This window comes from Elephas maximus, chromosome 4 (assembly GCF_024166365.1).
Source record: "Elephas maximus indicus isolate mEleMax1 chromosome 4, mEleMax1 primary haplotype, whole genome shotgun sequence".
In the NCBI taxonomy this organism is placed as follows: Eukaryota; Metazoa; Chordata; class Mammalia; order Proboscidea; family Elephantidae; genus Elephas; species Elephas maximus.
In genome coordinates, this window is record NC_064822.1 from 20069688 (window position 1) to 20086708 (window position 17021).

Below are 17021 nucleotides of genomic sequence, written 5' to 3' on the forward strand. Positions count from 1 at the left end.
AATAAAGAAAATGTGAATTTGAGGATAATTGTTCTCAAGTTAGACTGTAAGAAATGAGCCTAAGAAGAATCTGGGAAAGACAGAGAAAGTAAGAAAGAAAACTGCCTTTCACTAATGAATCATTCTAGTTTTCTTAGATCTTTTCCTTTGGCTGATTTTACCTACTTTTTATTCTGTGGAGGGAATGTTAAAGCTCTCATTTGCATGCTGATAATGCCAGTGGACTGTAATTGATTTTCTCTGCACACTGGTATTAAACTCTGACGTATGTTTTTGTTGTGTGTAAATGTCTTCTTTGATTTCTAAACTCCGTGAAGGCAGGTCCCAAGTGTTTCTCTACAACACCTAGAGAGCATTTTCTGCATGGTGTAGCCATAGAAATTCTGAGGTCAGCTCCTTGATTGGTAGAATTCACAGTACCATGTATCCTTCAACTTGACTTTGCAGTGTCCTCGTGACTGTGTCACTTAGTCCCTTGTCACTTGGCATTGTGATTTAGTAGTCGTAACCAGTAATGCCGCCAGAGGAGAGGTGGCGGGGGTCCAAGACAGGGCACAGTTCACTCAGTGCGATACTTTGTTGAATTCCTTTGTAATCACATCTTAAAATTAAAGACAGGAAAAGACGCATTAAAATAACTCAGTAATTAAGTGTATCCATTTTGGGTCCTGTTAGAGGTGCGCAATCTTTTTAGTTTCCTGGGGGAAAATTTAACTGTTATCTGAAAGGAATAGGAGCCAAAAGTAAATAGTATAGTCCCAAGTAGGAGGAGGTAACTTGAATGAGGAAAATGAGAGGGCTGAGTATGGACCTGCTTTCCAAAGCTGAGTTTTATATACTCAGTTTTGAAATTACAGCCAGCTCTGACACTGATCTTTGAGTGACTACAGCGTGAGCCTGTGGCTTAGAGTTGTAATGCCAGGCCACTCTTTCTGTGCTTTGCTTCTCTGTTCTTGAAATAATTGGCTGACTCAGCTAAGAAATTTTTACACGTTTTGCTCTAAGTTATATGGCTAAACTGGATAAGGAAACCATCATGGAAGTAGTCTAGGAGTGAAAAATATTAGCTCATTCAGTCGTTGTCTGAAATGGATCGTTTCATGAGTGACAGGTAACAATATCTTAAAAACACTGGAGCTGAGAACACAGGCTTCCGTAATTATCAGCAGCAACCGGGACAACTTGATGGGGAGCTGTGAGAGCAGATTCTTGGGTTTCTGTCACTTTTCTTATCACCCTGTCCAGATCACTTAACCTCTTCGGATCTAGGTTTCCTCATGTGTAAAAAGCATGGGGTTTGATTCAGACAGTGACTTTCACCCTTTAAAACTGATAAGCCACTATTTATTAAAGAGCCTTGTATCAGCAATAGTAGTAATAAAAACATGCTTTTGTTTTCTTTTCAGTATACATTCATTAGGGGCCTAAGAAAGGAACCCTGGTGGCACAGTGGTAAAGCACTCTGCTGCTAACCAAAAGGTCGGCTGTTCAAACCCAGCAGTGTCTCCGAGGGAGAAAAGACTTGGTGATCTGTTCCTGTAAAGATTACTGCCTAGGAAACCCTGTGGGGCAGTTCTACTCTGTCCTATAGGGTCGCTATGAGTTGGAATTGACTCGGCAGCACACAACAACATATTTTGCTAGCATCCGTATAACAGTAGCAGGCTAACTTGTAAGTGGAGTAAAATCAAATCCCAGGACTTGTGTGCAGGACCGGTGTTTGCCGTAGGACCTTGCCCTCTTGGGTCTCTCTCCTTAGCTCCTGTGGCCAGTGTATGCCCCGCTCCTGGCTCCTTAAATCAGTACACGCTGATGTTCCCCCCTCATGATGGCTTCCCAGAGCACAAAGTCCATAAAAAAAAAAAAGTCCATACCTCTGTGAAAGTACTGAGAACATTGTTGGGGGGAGAAGGGAACACATATTTGTCCTTTTGCAGACTTAGCTCTTCAGAGGCCAAGGCCCTTGTCTTCCTTGTCTCAGAATTCTCAATGCCTCGCAGAGACACCTGCCATGTAGTAAGTGGTCAGTAGATGAGTTCTGAATGAATGAATGAATGAGTCTGTCAGTGAATTATTCTTTTCTAGCGAAGCAAGATTTTAGATATTTCCCCATGGTGTCAGTTAATAAATGTAGTATTCATTTTGCACAGCCCTTACTGTGAATGCAAGAAGTATAATAATTCTTTCCATCAGCGAGCCTGCTTTCTAACTGGGGGCAAACCATGTGCATGTGACAGACTATTAAGAGATAAGTACAGCATGACTCAGAAATACACGAAATATTACCAGACAGCTCATGGTGATGTGATAAGAGTATAGAACATTGGATTCCAGGCCAGATTATTGCAGTCACCCAAAGTATTTTTGAAAATTAGCAATCACTTGAACCCTGATACCTATTAAATAAGAATCTCTGAAACTATGGCCTGGAAATTAGTGTTTAAGAAAAAGGGGGAAAAAACATAAACAAAACCTCCTCAGGTGACTTTGAAATAATTTTACTGTGGTAAAATATATATAAAACAGATTTTTCCATTTTAACCTTTTTTATTCTGCAATTCAGTGGCATTAGTTATATTCACAATGTTGTGTAACTATGTATTTCCAAATTTTTCATCACCCCAAACAGAAACTCTGTATCCATTAAACAGTAACTTTCCCCCCACTCTCACCCCCCACCCCAGGGCCCCTGTAACCTCTAATCTCCTGTCTGTCTCATGCAATTGTCTGTTCTAGCTATTTCATATAAGTGGGATCATATAGTATTTGTCCCTTTGGATCTGACTTCACACAGCATTCTTGTTGTCAAGGTTCATCCATGTTATAGCATGTATCAGGACTTCATTCTTTTTTATGGCTAAATAATAGTCCATGGTATTCGTCAGGTGATTTTGTTCTGCCACACTCAAAGGATCTATGAATGAATTTAAAATTATTTGGGATGTAAAAAGCCATTGCTGATCTGTGAGAACTCTAAATTCTTATTCGTTATTTAGGATGACGTGCATTTCAAATTTATTAGTTTTAGTATAAATTGCCAGCTTATTTTGGAGGAGGGTTGTAGAGATTTTTTATTCTGTATAAAATGTATCAATATATATCATTAAATGAGGCCACAAGCAGGAGTTAGAAAACCAGGGGCAAACTCTGTGATTTCAGTGTATTCTATTCTCTTTATACTCCATGTCGTTCTCATTATTAAAGAATCTGTCTTTATTACACCCCTACGCATGATAGCGTTCAGGCTAAACATGCTTTAACAAGGAAACTTAACAATTACAGACATTTTAAGGAAAAGGCAAACCTCTAGTTCATATATATATTAATTAAAAATAACAACACCAAAAACAAAACAAAACAAACAAACAAAAAAACCCAAACCAGTGGCCGTTGAGTTGATTCCAGCTCCTGCTTACCCCATGTGTGTCAGAGTAGAACTATGCTCAATAGGGTTTTCAGTGGCTGGTATTTTGGAAGTAGATCACCAGACCCTTCTTCCAAGGTGCCTCTGGGTGGACTCAAACTGCCAACCTTTTGGTTGGCAGTTGAGCACATTCATAGTTAGCCCTACCAACGGAGTTCAATTAAATAAAATGTGGGGTGAATTAACCTAGTCGCATGAAGTCTTAAGTATCAAAGAGTTAGATGGAAGTAGGGAAGCCTTACGTGTGGAAGAGTAGGAGACCAGTCCCCTAGTATCTGGGACCTAGCTGAAGGTAGGGACGGAGCTGGTGCGAGGGTTTGTATGCAGCCTTTGAGAAAATGAGTGACTGGGAAAAGGACATGTGAGCAGCATGGTCCTCCATGGCCAGTGATACTCAGACTTATCAAAGGCTCCCAAAATTGGAGGCAGAAATAGAGTTGTGAGCTGAGCCCCAGTCTCCGTGTGTTCTCCCAGCAGCGAGCAGGGCTGTGTGGCTTTAGTCCACTCACACCACTTTACGTGCTTTGGGACATAGGTGTCACAATTCCAAAGGGTTTCTTTATCTGAAAACCGAGATTCTTAGGCCTGTATTGCTCCCCTGAAGATTTTTGTATAACTTAAATAAGTTAGTTGATACGACAGAGCTCCATAAATTGTTGGTGCTTTAGGCACATTTCTGCTTCAGGGTCTTTGCTGTTCCTTCTCGCTGGAATACTTTTTATCCAGGTGTTTGCATAACACACTTCCTCAGGTCTTTTTACTTGAAAGATCACCTCAACGGAGATTTTCTCTGACAACTCTATTTGAAATCGCCCACTTATATTTTTCCTTATGACACCTGTTACATTTGTCACCATCTTTATTGTTATTAGTTAATTGTGACTCGTGGTGACCCCATATGAACAGAGTAAAACTGCTCAAGGCTGTGATGTTTCAGAAGCAGATTGCCAGGCCTATCTTCCAAGGCCCTCTAACAGACTATGTGTCTTACTTATTTTGTTTAATGTCTTTCTTCCCTAATTAGATTGTAAGTTGCATGAGGGCAGGGATTTTTGCCTCTTGTTCACTGCCACCTCCCCAGTACCTAGAGCAGGACATGGTGGATAGTAGGTGCTCAGTGAGCCACTGATGCTCAGGTGAGTGAGTGAATATTAGGATAACCAAACCTCTCTCAGTGTCCACTGTCCCAGGCAGGACAACTCTGTGCCCTTCTTCACAAAGCAAGGAAGGGCTGTGTTAAACTGCACTGCCCATTTCTGAGATGTAGCAGCCACAAGGTGGGCAGTGTATACTAGGTCTGAAGATGTGTGGAGAGGGGCTAAGTAAAACACGACACCATGTGGATTGTACAGCCACAGTACAAGCAGCAGACTGCTCTGTTGATGTTAACTTCCAGGAAACTTGAAGGATGAACTGAGTGTTAGTAACGACTATAAATACTCTCTACACTCTTTATGGAGTGAGGTTTTGTAGGCAAGCAGAGCAGTGACATTTCCTCTCCTCTTGCCCACCCCCAAAATCTTGGAATATTTGAGAGGTGTAGGGGTGGGGGGATGAGGAAGTGGGAGAGTGTGCTTTGATTAGCCACAGAGAGGAAATTCACCTTTGAAATATTTTTGTTTCAGTGTACTTATACAGTGCTAAACCTGTTGCAGCCGAGTCTATTCTGACTCATAGTGACCCGATAGGACAGAGTAGAACTGCCCCATAGAGTTTCCAAGGAGCACCTGGTGGATTTGAACTGCTGATCTTTTTGGTGAGCAGCCAAGCTCTTAACCACTGTGCCACCAGGGTAGGACCTTTTTAATACTGACTAGAGGTCAAAAAGAGAAGGGTTAATTGTGAAGGTTTTGAGCGTGTGGCCATGAATAAACATGACGCAGCATTACTGATGCATATGTGGTTAGGACAGGAGGTCCCACCGGCAGCAGCTGGTGCCATTGCATAACACAAGCAGCGGACGGTGCCATTGCATAACACAAGGCCAGAGCGTGCCATGCCCTCTCTCACCACCCAGCTTTCTTCCTTTGACCTTGAGCTGCATTTCTTGTTCCTGTTTCTTCATCTGAAAAGTGATGGGAATAATACCCATCTTTTGGATTGTATTGTAGCTTAATTGGTTAAAAGAAGAAGAAACACAATACTTTTGTTCCAACTGAATAAAAGTAATGAAATTGTTACATAAGATAATATTTGATGAAAGGTTCTCTTGTGTAATTCAACTTATTAGTGCCTTGTTTAATAAAACAATATATACATTTATCTTAAAGAGCCACGTCATAGAAGGAGCTAAATTGACCAGTTCTTTTTTTTTTTTTTTGTCAAGTTTATTATTTCTGCCTGAGCCCCGGCTTGGCCTTTCCATAGTCAGTATCCCCTGCTCCCCGCCACACACATGCACGCACACTTCAGCCTCTTCTCCCGTGGACTCTCTCAGTTTCCTGGTCAGGTAAAGTACATGAAGGGTCACAGCTGTAATTAATTTCCTGTTTATATTCAGCTTAAAATGTGCATTCTGTACAGTTATGCAACCACAGTAATAACAACCAAAAATATGTGTGTGATTACGTAGGTAGATGTGTGTGCAGGGAGGCACATGTGGGTATATTCGTGTGCATGTAGAAGTATGTATGTACGTATTTGAGTGTGTTGCATATATATATATATATATATATATATATTCATGTATATAATAAATCACATGGGATACTTCCTAGACATAACCCAATACCTCGTGAGGTTGCTTACTGGGTTTGAAGGCATAGGACCATAGTCTCTTGGGACAGCTCGGTCAATTGGCATAACATAGTTTATTTGTTTATTCATTTATTTTTGAGAAAGTATATAACCATTCATTCCAAGAAAATAATGAGAAAACACTACTTTAACATTTTTGTTGGTGTAAAACTTACAAGGTATAAATTCTGTCAGTTTTGTTACGAATTTTATGAAATCTTAGCCTATTTTACTGGTACTAAAATTTAGAAGACCAGCAGATGGCATATTAAAGAAAATCCCATTAAACACTTCTCAGAAATTACACAAATAGACTTGTTGTGTTGGAAATGATATTGAGAACTAATGGGAAGCAAACATAGGTTCTGGTCTTCTTCAGTGACCAGATTACTTACTAATGTTGGTAAGGAATTAAGCATGTATCACTATATTTTCCTGGCTATTTTTTTCTTTCCATGGATTTCAATTCCTGCCTTTGTTTTTACCTCTTTGAGAAGAAAAGTAGAAAACCCACTTTTTTTTTTTTTTTGGCAGAATTATCTTTACTGAAGTGATGTGATTATAAACATGACTGAATTTGCTCCTTTGAAGACATTGCTCATGAATTTATTACTTGGTGTCTAAATAAAGTCTCATTTGACACATTTTTTTCTGGGTTCAGAGTAAGGAAGTATTACATTAAGGAAAAATTCTTACAAACGTTTTGCAACTTGGGCATAACATAGTTTTTAAAGTTTATGTATTACATTCTAGTTTGGTGAATAGCATCTGGGGTTTTAAAAGCTTATGAGTGGCCATCTAAGATAGAACTATTGGTCTCTACTGCTCTGGAGAAAAAGAGAAAGAAGGAAACCAAAGACTCAAAGAAGAAACTAGTCTACAGGACTCATAGTCTACACTAATCATGGCATCATCTATCCTGAGACCAGAAGAACTAGATGGTGCCAGACTACCACTACCAACTCTTCTGACCAGCGACTCAATAAATGGTCCCGGTTAGAATGGGAGAAAAATGTAGAACAAAACTTGAATCTTAAAAAAGGCCAGACTTACTGGACTGGTAGAAGCTATTGCCCTGAGATACCTTTTGAACTTGGAACTGAAACCACTTCAGGAGGTCATCTTTCAGCTGTCTCATACAATAAACAATATCACCTGTGAGTAATGTACTCCCTTAAACAATCAATGTATGAGACTGAATGTTCAACTTTTACCCTAAAGCGAAGATGAGAGTGTAAGGGGGGAGCAGGGAAGCTAGATTAATGGAAACTGAACAACCAGAGTGGAAATAATGAGAACGCTGACACATTATGAAAAATGTAACCAAAGTTGCTGAACAATAGGTATAGAAATTGTTCAGTGGAAACCTAGTTTGCTGTGTAAACTATCAGCAAAAATAGAGTAAAATATGATTAAAAAAAAGTGGGAAGAAACAAAAAAACTGAAGATGCCATTTTGGGCAGTAATATCAATAAGGCAAGAAAAATAAAAACTGTTAAAAATTAAAAAATATAAAATGTAGATTCGAGTTCGTGGATCTGGGGTGGGGGCCACATTCTGCATTTCTAAGAAGCTTTCAGGTGACTCTGATGCTGTCTGTCTTTGCACCATACTTTCAGGGTGCAGAAGAAGAGTTAGGAGCCAGGAAGCCGTTTATAAGAGATGATGTTGCTGAAATCACACAACCTTATGGAAATATGGCAAAACACATAAAGTAGTTATAAGAATTAAATACCAGCTTAAATAAACATTTATTGGAGTGAGATGAAAACCTCTAGTGTACAGTAAATGTTGGTTGAATCTGATATTACAGTACGCACTTTTACTGGTCAGTATTCTTTTTTATTAATTATCCTTTGGGCATTCTTGAATGTTATTAGGAAATTAAGAAGAATGATGTTCAGATTTTACTCCAGATCACTTAAATTTGAATCTCTGAGGCTTAAGTGTAGACATTAGCATTTTTATTTTTATTTTTTTTTAAAGTTTCCCAGGTGATTCTTACGTGCAGCCAAGACTAAGTACCGACCACTGTCTTAAAGTTTTATATTCCTTTATCTTATTCTTCATTAATCACCTTTTTGTTACTTAGAAGTAGACCGAGCTGTGAGTGATAGAAACCCCCAAATACGAGAGGCTTAAAGAGGATAGAAGTTTCTCGCTCATATAAAGATAGACATCAGCAGTGGTCCAGGTTTCCAACTTGATGCTCTGCAGTTTTCCACATGAGTTTCCACTTCATGGTCTGAAATGACTGCTCCAGAGCTGACCATGAAGTCTACATTTGAGCCAGCAGGAATGGAATAAAGTGAAGCAGGCATACCCCTTTCCGGAGCTCATTCCCCAGAAGCTTAACACACTATTATGTCATTTCTGCTTTATATAGCCCATCAGCCAGAATTTAGTCCCGTGGTCAGGCCTGACTGCACCGGAGCAGGGACTGCAGTGCCCTGCTAAAACTTGGAAATTCTGTTAGAGGAAATCTGGTGACCATCTTTAGTTAGCAGGGTGTTACAGTTTTAAGTTAAAAAGGCATTACTTTGAGATGTAATTTATATACTATAAAATTTGCCATTTTAAATCATGCAGTTCAGTGTTTGTATATTCATAAAGTTATCTAGTTATCATTACTGTCTCCTTCCAGAGCACTTCCATCACCCTGAAAGGAACCCTTGTACCATTCTCCTTTCCCCAGCCACCTGCCAGTAGACTTTCTACTTTCTATCCTATGGACTTGCCTTTTCTGGACATTTCATATCAGTGGAATCTTATAATATGTGACCTTTTGTGTCTGGATTCTTTGTCTTAGCATAGTGTTCTCAAAATCTGTCCATGGTGTAGCATTTATCAGGACTTCAATCTTTTTTTTTTTTTTGTGGCTGAGTAATATTCCATTGTATGGATATACCACATTTTGTTCATTCATCCATCGATGGACATGTAAGTTGTTCCCACTTTTGGGCTGTCATAAATAATCTTGCTGTGAACATTTGGTTAAAGTATGTGTACGCATGCTTTCAGTTCTCTTGATCATATCACTAGGATTGGAATTGCTGGGTCATACGGCCACTGGATGTTTTATCTTTTGAAGAGCTGCCAGACTGTCTTCCACAGCAGCAGCATCATTTTACATTCCCACTGGCAATGTGTGAGGGTTCCAGTTTCTCCACATTCTCACCAACACTTTTTCTGTTTTTGTAGATTATAGCCATCCTAGCAGGTGTGAAGTGGTATCTCATTATAGAGCTGATGTACTTTTAAAAAATAACTCCAGACTGCTGATTTAGAGAAGAGGGGAGGAGAGGTTGGAATAAAGAAGGGAAAATAGTTGTTTTCAGTTCATCTCTGGAATGATATTGCCACAGGATTTGACCTTTGTCATCCATTGTGTTGCTAAAGACTGCAGGTGCCAAGGGAAATGGCTGGGGGGTGGGCAGCGGGGTGATAATATGCAAGAATTCTGTCAGGCAGGTAATTAAAAACTGCCCTGGGAGACACCCCGCAAATTTCACATTCCTTTTTTGTTGTGGAATGCCATTTAAAGGCAGAAATGGCATTCACCTCGTGTCCCCGCCAGCTTTGCACCTGTTCTGTGCTGGGGAAGTTATTTGAGAAAGCCTGGTGAGGGGAGTGAATTCCATGGTGTCCTCAGAGCCTCCTCAGCCCAGGAAAACCAGCCATAGTCTTTCTTCAGGAGTCTGAAGGAAAAGCGCTGCTAATAGTTCCCTCAGTGAGCTCTGCTTTCTGTCTCACTTGCTCTGTGGGAAGAAGAGTCTCAGGTGAGTCCCAAAAACCCACTGCTGTCGAGTCGATTCCAGGATTGCTATGAGTCAGGTAAGTCCAGGCCTATGTAAATTGGGTTATGTTTTAAGGTGCTTTGGTTATAAAATATTTTTCCCTTGTGTAGTATGTGTCACATCCTAGGTGGAGGCTCTCCTGTAAATCACACTTCAGACCAGCTTTACACTGGGGAGGGCAGAATTCGTGTAGATAAGAGTGTCAGGACTGAAATGAAAAGATGAGGAAGCAAAATGATATCAGGATGAATTGAGATGGTTTGCCAAGGAATTTTCTTAAATTTTGTTTATTAAATCTGTATTGTCAGACTGGGGTGATATACTTGTAACCCTGCAAGGCAGACACTATGTAGAATCTTTGAATAAGCATAATTAAAAACAAGCTTTAATGACAAGAACACTTATGAAATGAGTCTTTAGTGCTACAAGTAGTGCACTCTGGCATTTTATCCTCTGTCCAGTTAACTGTAAACTTCGTAGATTTGAAGAAAAATTATTCATTTGCCCTGGTTTGATGAGCACTGCCCAGTGCCCCCCTTTATGGTATGGCACTTTGTGGGCAAGGTTGTCTTGAGCAGAGTCGTGCACACGGCATCATTAGCAGACAGGAAGTTCTAAAAATTTGCCTCTAGGTTCCTGGGTCTTGTTGTTCTTTTGCTTTTTTCCTGAGTTTAGAAAATTAGAATCTGGGAGTTGGAAGGGGACCTTGCAAGTCCTTCAGCCCGTGCAGAGATCTGCTGGCCTGTAGGTGGTCTCCCTATTCCATTGTTGGATACCACCTGGAAGTGCTCTGTCCCCTGAGGCTGCTCAGTCTTATAAAACCGACCTGTGGTTACCAAGTTCTTTCCTTTGCAGAGCCCCAAGTCTGGCTCCCTGTAACTTCTTTGCTCTGCCTTTGAAACAGTATAGAACAAATCCACTCTTCAGTCGAGAACACTCCACATATTTGAAGACAGCTATTCTATCCTATCTTCCTTCAGTCTTCCCTTCCCCAAACAAATGCTGATTTTCTTCAGCCATTTAGTATATGACGTGAATTCTTGACCACTCACTGGCTTCATCTGTCTCTAGGCAAAATATCTGCAAGGCACGTTTATCTATAAAATACCCCCATGTTTAATATTCATTATCTTGTATTTATTCAGAGTGCCATTTAAGGATGCTTTTTTAATGAGAGAGGCTAAAGACATGGACCCTTGAGCTAGGCTTGTCAGTTGCTGTCGAGTCGATTCCGACTTGTGGACATCCTGTGTGTGCAGAGTAGAACTGTGCACCATAGGGTTTTTAAGGCTGCGACCTTTTGGAAGCAGATCACCAGGCCTGTCTTACAAGGTGCCTCTGGATGGTTTTGAACTGCCATCCTTTTGACAAGTAGTTGAGCGCCTAACTATTTGTACCACCAGGGGCTTCTATGAGCCAGACTGCCTGGGTTCATATATCAACTCGGTGACTTTTGGCAACTTATTTAATCTTTCTGGATCTTAGTTTACTCATCCATAAAATGGGAATACTCTTAGTACCTACCTCATATGGTTATTGTGATGATTAAATGAGATGACATTAAAAGTAACAGTCATTCCTCCGTATCCGAGGGGAATTGGATCCAGGACCCACTTTGGATACCAAATTCCTCGGATGTCCAGGTCCTTTATATAAAATGATGTATTTGCATATAATCTACGCACATCCTTCCATATACTTTAAATCATCTTTAGATTACTTATGATACCTAGTACAATGTAAATGCTGTGTAAAATGGTCTTTTTTTTTCCCCCTGAATATTTTCCATTGCGGTTCATTGAATCCATGGATGCAGAGCCTGCAGATACAGAGGGCTGAGGGCTGACTGTGCATAGAACAGTCCCTGGCAATACTGTGTTAAATGAAAATCCACGGAAACCCAGTAGTTTCCAAATCGAGAATCTTCCATGTTAATCACTATTAAGCACAGAATAAAGTTTCTTCTTGTTCCTTCTTTATTCTTATCACAGTAAACTTGATTTTCTGTTTGCTAGTGTAAGTATGGGAGATTCTGTCTCAGCTGGGCTGTGGCACGGGTTTTTTTCTGAGGCTCTTCCTTTGCTCATATCTTCCATCGCCTTGCCTAGGGAATGATCCCCCATGTTTATGGAAATCCCTTCTACCCTGGATGTGATGTCCAGTTCACATCAATCCTTTTGGGAGACAAGCAGGGATTACTAGGTTGTTATTAAGGACACAATATACAGAGGCACAGTAAGGAACCCTGTAAGTGTAACAGAAGTCTAAAATACAAAGAAAAGAAAGTTTCATGACATTTATCTTAGAATACCTAAAAATGTTGCAAGTAGCACTATGGACTCTTTGGCTATTGAGAGTTCAAAGAATACAAATAAAATTGAAAAATAAATGCAGTGGTCACCCTTAAGACAGTAGAAAAAATTGACCATAGTAAATTATAGTATAATCAAATTGCTTTTGAGGCCTGGGTAAGTGCCATAAATTTTTCAAACAATCTGTTTGTAATCACCGACTAGGGCACAAGGTGGTGAGTTGCCAACATTCTTGTTTTGTGAAAAGGAAATCAGGCCAGATCAATTTAACTTCCTTCTGTGATAAAGTGGCATTTTATAAAGGAGAAAGCAAAAAGATAAAATCCATCCAGACTTCGCTAAGCATTTTGATAGTGTCCAGCATGACATTGCTATCTGCAAGGCAGGAAGATAAAACCTGCGCTGTCACCTTCCACGCTGTGACACGACATGGGCAGCCACGTCCCTGTGTACATTTGTTCCCTCCTTCTGTGGTGACCCTGTCAGCATGTGAGTGATTTATGGAGTGTCAGTATTCACGAACTGTGAGTGCTAGAGATAGAGTCCCATAACCCATGGATTCTCCCCATCTGTGTGCCCAGGATTGTACAATTATTTAAAGAAATTTGTTAATGGTGTTCCTCTTACTGACAAATGCAGTTGTAAACCTCTCTTTATAATTCTTGCTGGGGATGGAATTAAACTTCTGTTAACATTCAACTTGACAGTGATGGGTTTGGTAAATGTTAATTTAAACAGGTGATTTCTTATATGTGTACTGGTAACTAAATGATACTTGTCCTCAAGGTCCTTCTAACTGTGTTCTTCGCCAAGTGACTTAACCTGTCCTCTTCTGTGAGATGGGGGTAGTAAGATTTTTTGTGCTGCTTAAATGAGTTAATATATGTAAAGCATTTAGAATAGGCCTGGCACATAGTAAGGACTGTGGTAGCTGCTGTTGGTATTGTTGTTGTTACTCCTTCTGGTTGGGAAAGCTCAGCATATGTTACTTAAGTACATTTTTAAAGTTAAGTAATAAAACCACTGACTCCCTGTGTGTCAGAGTAGAACTGTGCTCCAAGGGATTTTCATTGGCTGATTTTTCAGAAGTAGATTGCCAGGCGTTTCTTCCAAGATGCTTTTGGGTAGACTCAAACCACCAACCTTTTGGTTAGCAGCTGAGCAAGTTAACTGTTCACACCACCCAGGAATTCCAGTGTTAAGTAAATGTAAATGTAAAAGGTGCCACAAGAAGAAAGTGAAATCACTTATGACTATGACGTCTTCTGAAGGACTGATATGAACTGAATCTTAAAATTTTAAGAGATTTTCATAAAAATGGGAGATGGTTCTCTAGCAAGGGATGGGAGATAGGAGCAGAGGTAGAGCGTCAGAAAGAAATTGGCACAATTGTCCATGCTCTGTGTAATATTATGGCAGGATTTAAGGGGAATAAAAAAAAATTAAAAAAAAAAAAAATTTTTTTTTTTTTATTCCCCTTAAATCCTGCCATAGAATAGTAGGAAATAATGTAGGAAGGCTGTTAAGCAACAACCATGTTCAGAAGGACTTGAAAGACCATGTTCTTTTTCCTTTAAGCAGTAGGTTGAAGGTTTTAAATATCGGAGTGATATGTTCCCAGCATTGTTTTAGGAAGTGCAAAGTAAGGGAACTCCAGAACACTTAATTGTGCTCAGGAGGAGCCTGTGCATAGACCAAGAGGCAGTTGTTTGAACAGGGCAAGGGGATACTGCATGATTTAGAATCAGGAAAGGTATGTGTCAGGGTCTTGTCCTTTCACCATGCTTATTCAATCTGTATGCTGAGAAAATAATCCGAGAAAGGGCTATACGAGGAAGAATGGGGGATCATGATTGGAGGAAGGACTCATTACCAACCTGCGTTATGCAGATGACACAACCTTATTTCCCGAAACTGAAGAGGACTTGAAGCACTTACTGATGAAGATCAAAGACCACAGCCTTCAGTATGGATTATACCTCAACATAAAACAAAAACCCTCACCACTGGACCAGTAAGCAACATCATGATTTACGGAGAAAATATTGAAGTTGACAAGGATTTCGTTTTACTTGGGTCCTCAATCAACAGCCATGGAAGCAGCAGTCAAGAAATCAATTGACGTATTACATTGGGCAGATCTGCTGCAAACGACCTCTGTAAAGTGTTGAAAAGCAAAGTTGTCACTTTGAGGACTAAGATGTGCCTGACCCAAACCATATTTTCAGTTGCCTCCTATGCATGGGAAAGCTGGACAATGAATGAGGACAACCTAAAAAGAATGGATGCCATTGAATCGTGCAGTTGGCAAAGAATATTGAATATACATGGTTTGCCAGCAGAACCAACAAATCTGTCTTGGAGTAAATACAACCAGAACGTTCAGTAGAAGCGAGGATGATGAGACCTCATCTCACGTACTTTGGACATGTTATCAGTAGGGACCAGTCCCTAGAGAAGAACATCATGCTTGATAAGGTAGAGAGTCGGTGAGAAACAGGAGTATCCTCAACGAGATGAATTGCCACAGTTGCTGCAATACAAAGCTTAAACATAGCAACAATTGTGATGATAGCACAGGATCAGGCCGTGTTTAAGTTCTGTAGGGTCGCTATGAATCAGAACTAATTTGATGACACCTAAAAGAACCATATAGTTGGTTTATAAAGCACAGATAGTCTTTTTTTTTTTTTGTAACTTTAGCTTTCGAACTAATTAGCTTGAAAACTTTTTGAAATGGAGGTCACTGCTTTACAGTGTTGCCTGATTTCGTAAATACTATTTACCTCTGTTTCCCTTTTACTTTTCTAACTACCCCCATGCCAGGATCAGTCCTATCAAATGTTGACTTTTTTTTAAATTGTACTTTAGATGAAAGTTTACAGAACAAATTCATTTCTCATTAAATAGTACACATATTGTTTTATGACATTGGTTAACAATCCCACGATATGTCAACACTCTCCCTTCTCAAACTTGGGTTCTCTATTACCAGCTTTCCTGTCCCCTCCTGCCTTCTAGTCCATGCCTTTGGGCTCGTGTGCCCCTTTAGTCTCATTTTGTTTTATGGGCTTGTCTGATCTTTGGCTTAAGGGTTAACCTCAGGAGTAACTTCATTACTGAGCTAAAAGGATGTCCAGGAACCAAACCTTCGGGTTTCTCCAGTCTCTATCAGGCCAGTAAGTCTGGTCTTTTTTTGTGAGTTAGAATTTTGTTCTACGTTTTTCTCCAGCTCTGTCCGCGACCCTCTATTGTGATTCCTGTCAGAGCACTTAGTAGTGGTAACTGGGCACCATCTAGTTGTACTGGACTCAGTCTGGTGGAGGCTGTGGTAGATGTGGTTCATTAGTCCCTTGGACTAATCTTTACCTTGCGTCTTTAGTTTTCTTCATTCTTCCTTGCTTCTGAAGGGATGAGACCAGTGGTGTATCTTAGATGGCTACTCACAGGCTTTTAAGACCCCAGATGCTACTCACCAAAGTAGAGCGTAGAACATTTTCTTTATAAGCTATCTTATGCCAGTTGAGCTAGATGTTCTCTGGGACCATGGATCCACAGCCCTCAGCCGAGCAACTCCGGGAGTTTCGATGTGTCTATGGAGCTTCCATGACCTTGCCATGTACAAGTTGTCCTGGATTCCCCAGTATTACCCTTCACCAAAGTTACCACTTATCTATTATCTTCTTAGTGTTTTTACATCCCCACCCTCCCCTCCCTTCTAATCATCAAAAATTGTTTCTTTTTGTGTGTAAACCTTTTCATGAGTTTTTATAGTAGTAGTCTCATACAATATTGGTCCTTTTGTGATTGACCTACATCCCTCAGCATAAGGCCCTCCAGATTCATCCATGTTATGAGATGCTTCACAGATTCATCATTGTTCTTTATCGTTGCATAGTACTCCATTGTGTGTATGTACCATAGTTTGTTTATCCATTCATCTGTTAAGGGGCATTTAGGTTGTTTCCATCTTTTTGCTATATCGTGAACAGTGCTGCGGTGAACGTGAGTGTGCATATGTCTATTCATGTGACGACTCTGATTTCTCTAGGATATATTGCTAGGAGTGGGATTGCTGGATCGTATGGTATTTCTATTTTTAGCTTTCTAAGGAAGCACCATATCATTTTCCAAAATGGTTGTACCATTATTCATTCCCACCAGCAGTGCATAAGAGTTCCAGTCTCCCTGCAGCCTCTCCAGCATTTATTTTCTGTTTTTTTGACTACTGCCAGTAATGTTGGGGTGAGATGGTGTCTCATAGTGGTTTTGATTTGTACTTCTCTTAATGGCTAGTGACCTCGAGCATTTCCTTATGTGTCCGTTAGCTGCTTGAATGCCTTCTTTGTTGAAGCATCTGTTCATTTCCTTTGCCCATTTTTTAATTGGATTGTTTGTCTTTTTGTTGTAGAGGTGTTGGATTTCTTGTGGATTTTAGAGGTTAGACCTTTGTCTGATTTGTAATAGCCAAAAGTTTTTTCCCAGTTTGTAGGTTCTTATTTTACTCTTTGGTGAAGTCTTTCGATGAGTATAAGTGTTTAATTTGTAGAAAATCCCAGTTATCTAGCTTATCGTCTGGAGCTTGTTGTTAATTATGGTTTGTATCTTGTTAATGCTGCATTTTAGGGCCTCTAGTTTTTTTAGTATTGATCCTATTTTTTCTTCTATGATTTTTATAGTTTTGGGTTTTATATTTAGGTCTTTGATCCATTTTGAATTAGTTTTTGTGTATGGTGTGAGGTATGGGTCCTG

General features: G+C 39.9%; 1 protein-coding gene across 3 annotated transcripts in view; it reads left to right on the forward strand.

The window, feature by feature from the left end:
• Nucleotides 1-17021, forward strand: part of DIP2C (disco interacting protein 2 homolog C) — a 655995-nt gene that overhangs the window by 217245 nt on the left and 421729 nt on the right. The window contains exon 1 of one of the 3 annotated variants that reach the window (XM_049881666.1): nt 9805-9939. The exons of the other annotated variants lie outside the window; for them this stretch is intronic. The gene's annotated coding sequence lies outside the window, so the exon portion shown is untranslated. Of the gene's footprint in view, nt 1-9804; nt 9940-17021 lie in introns of those variants that run through there. 3 annotated transcript variants of the gene reach the window in all.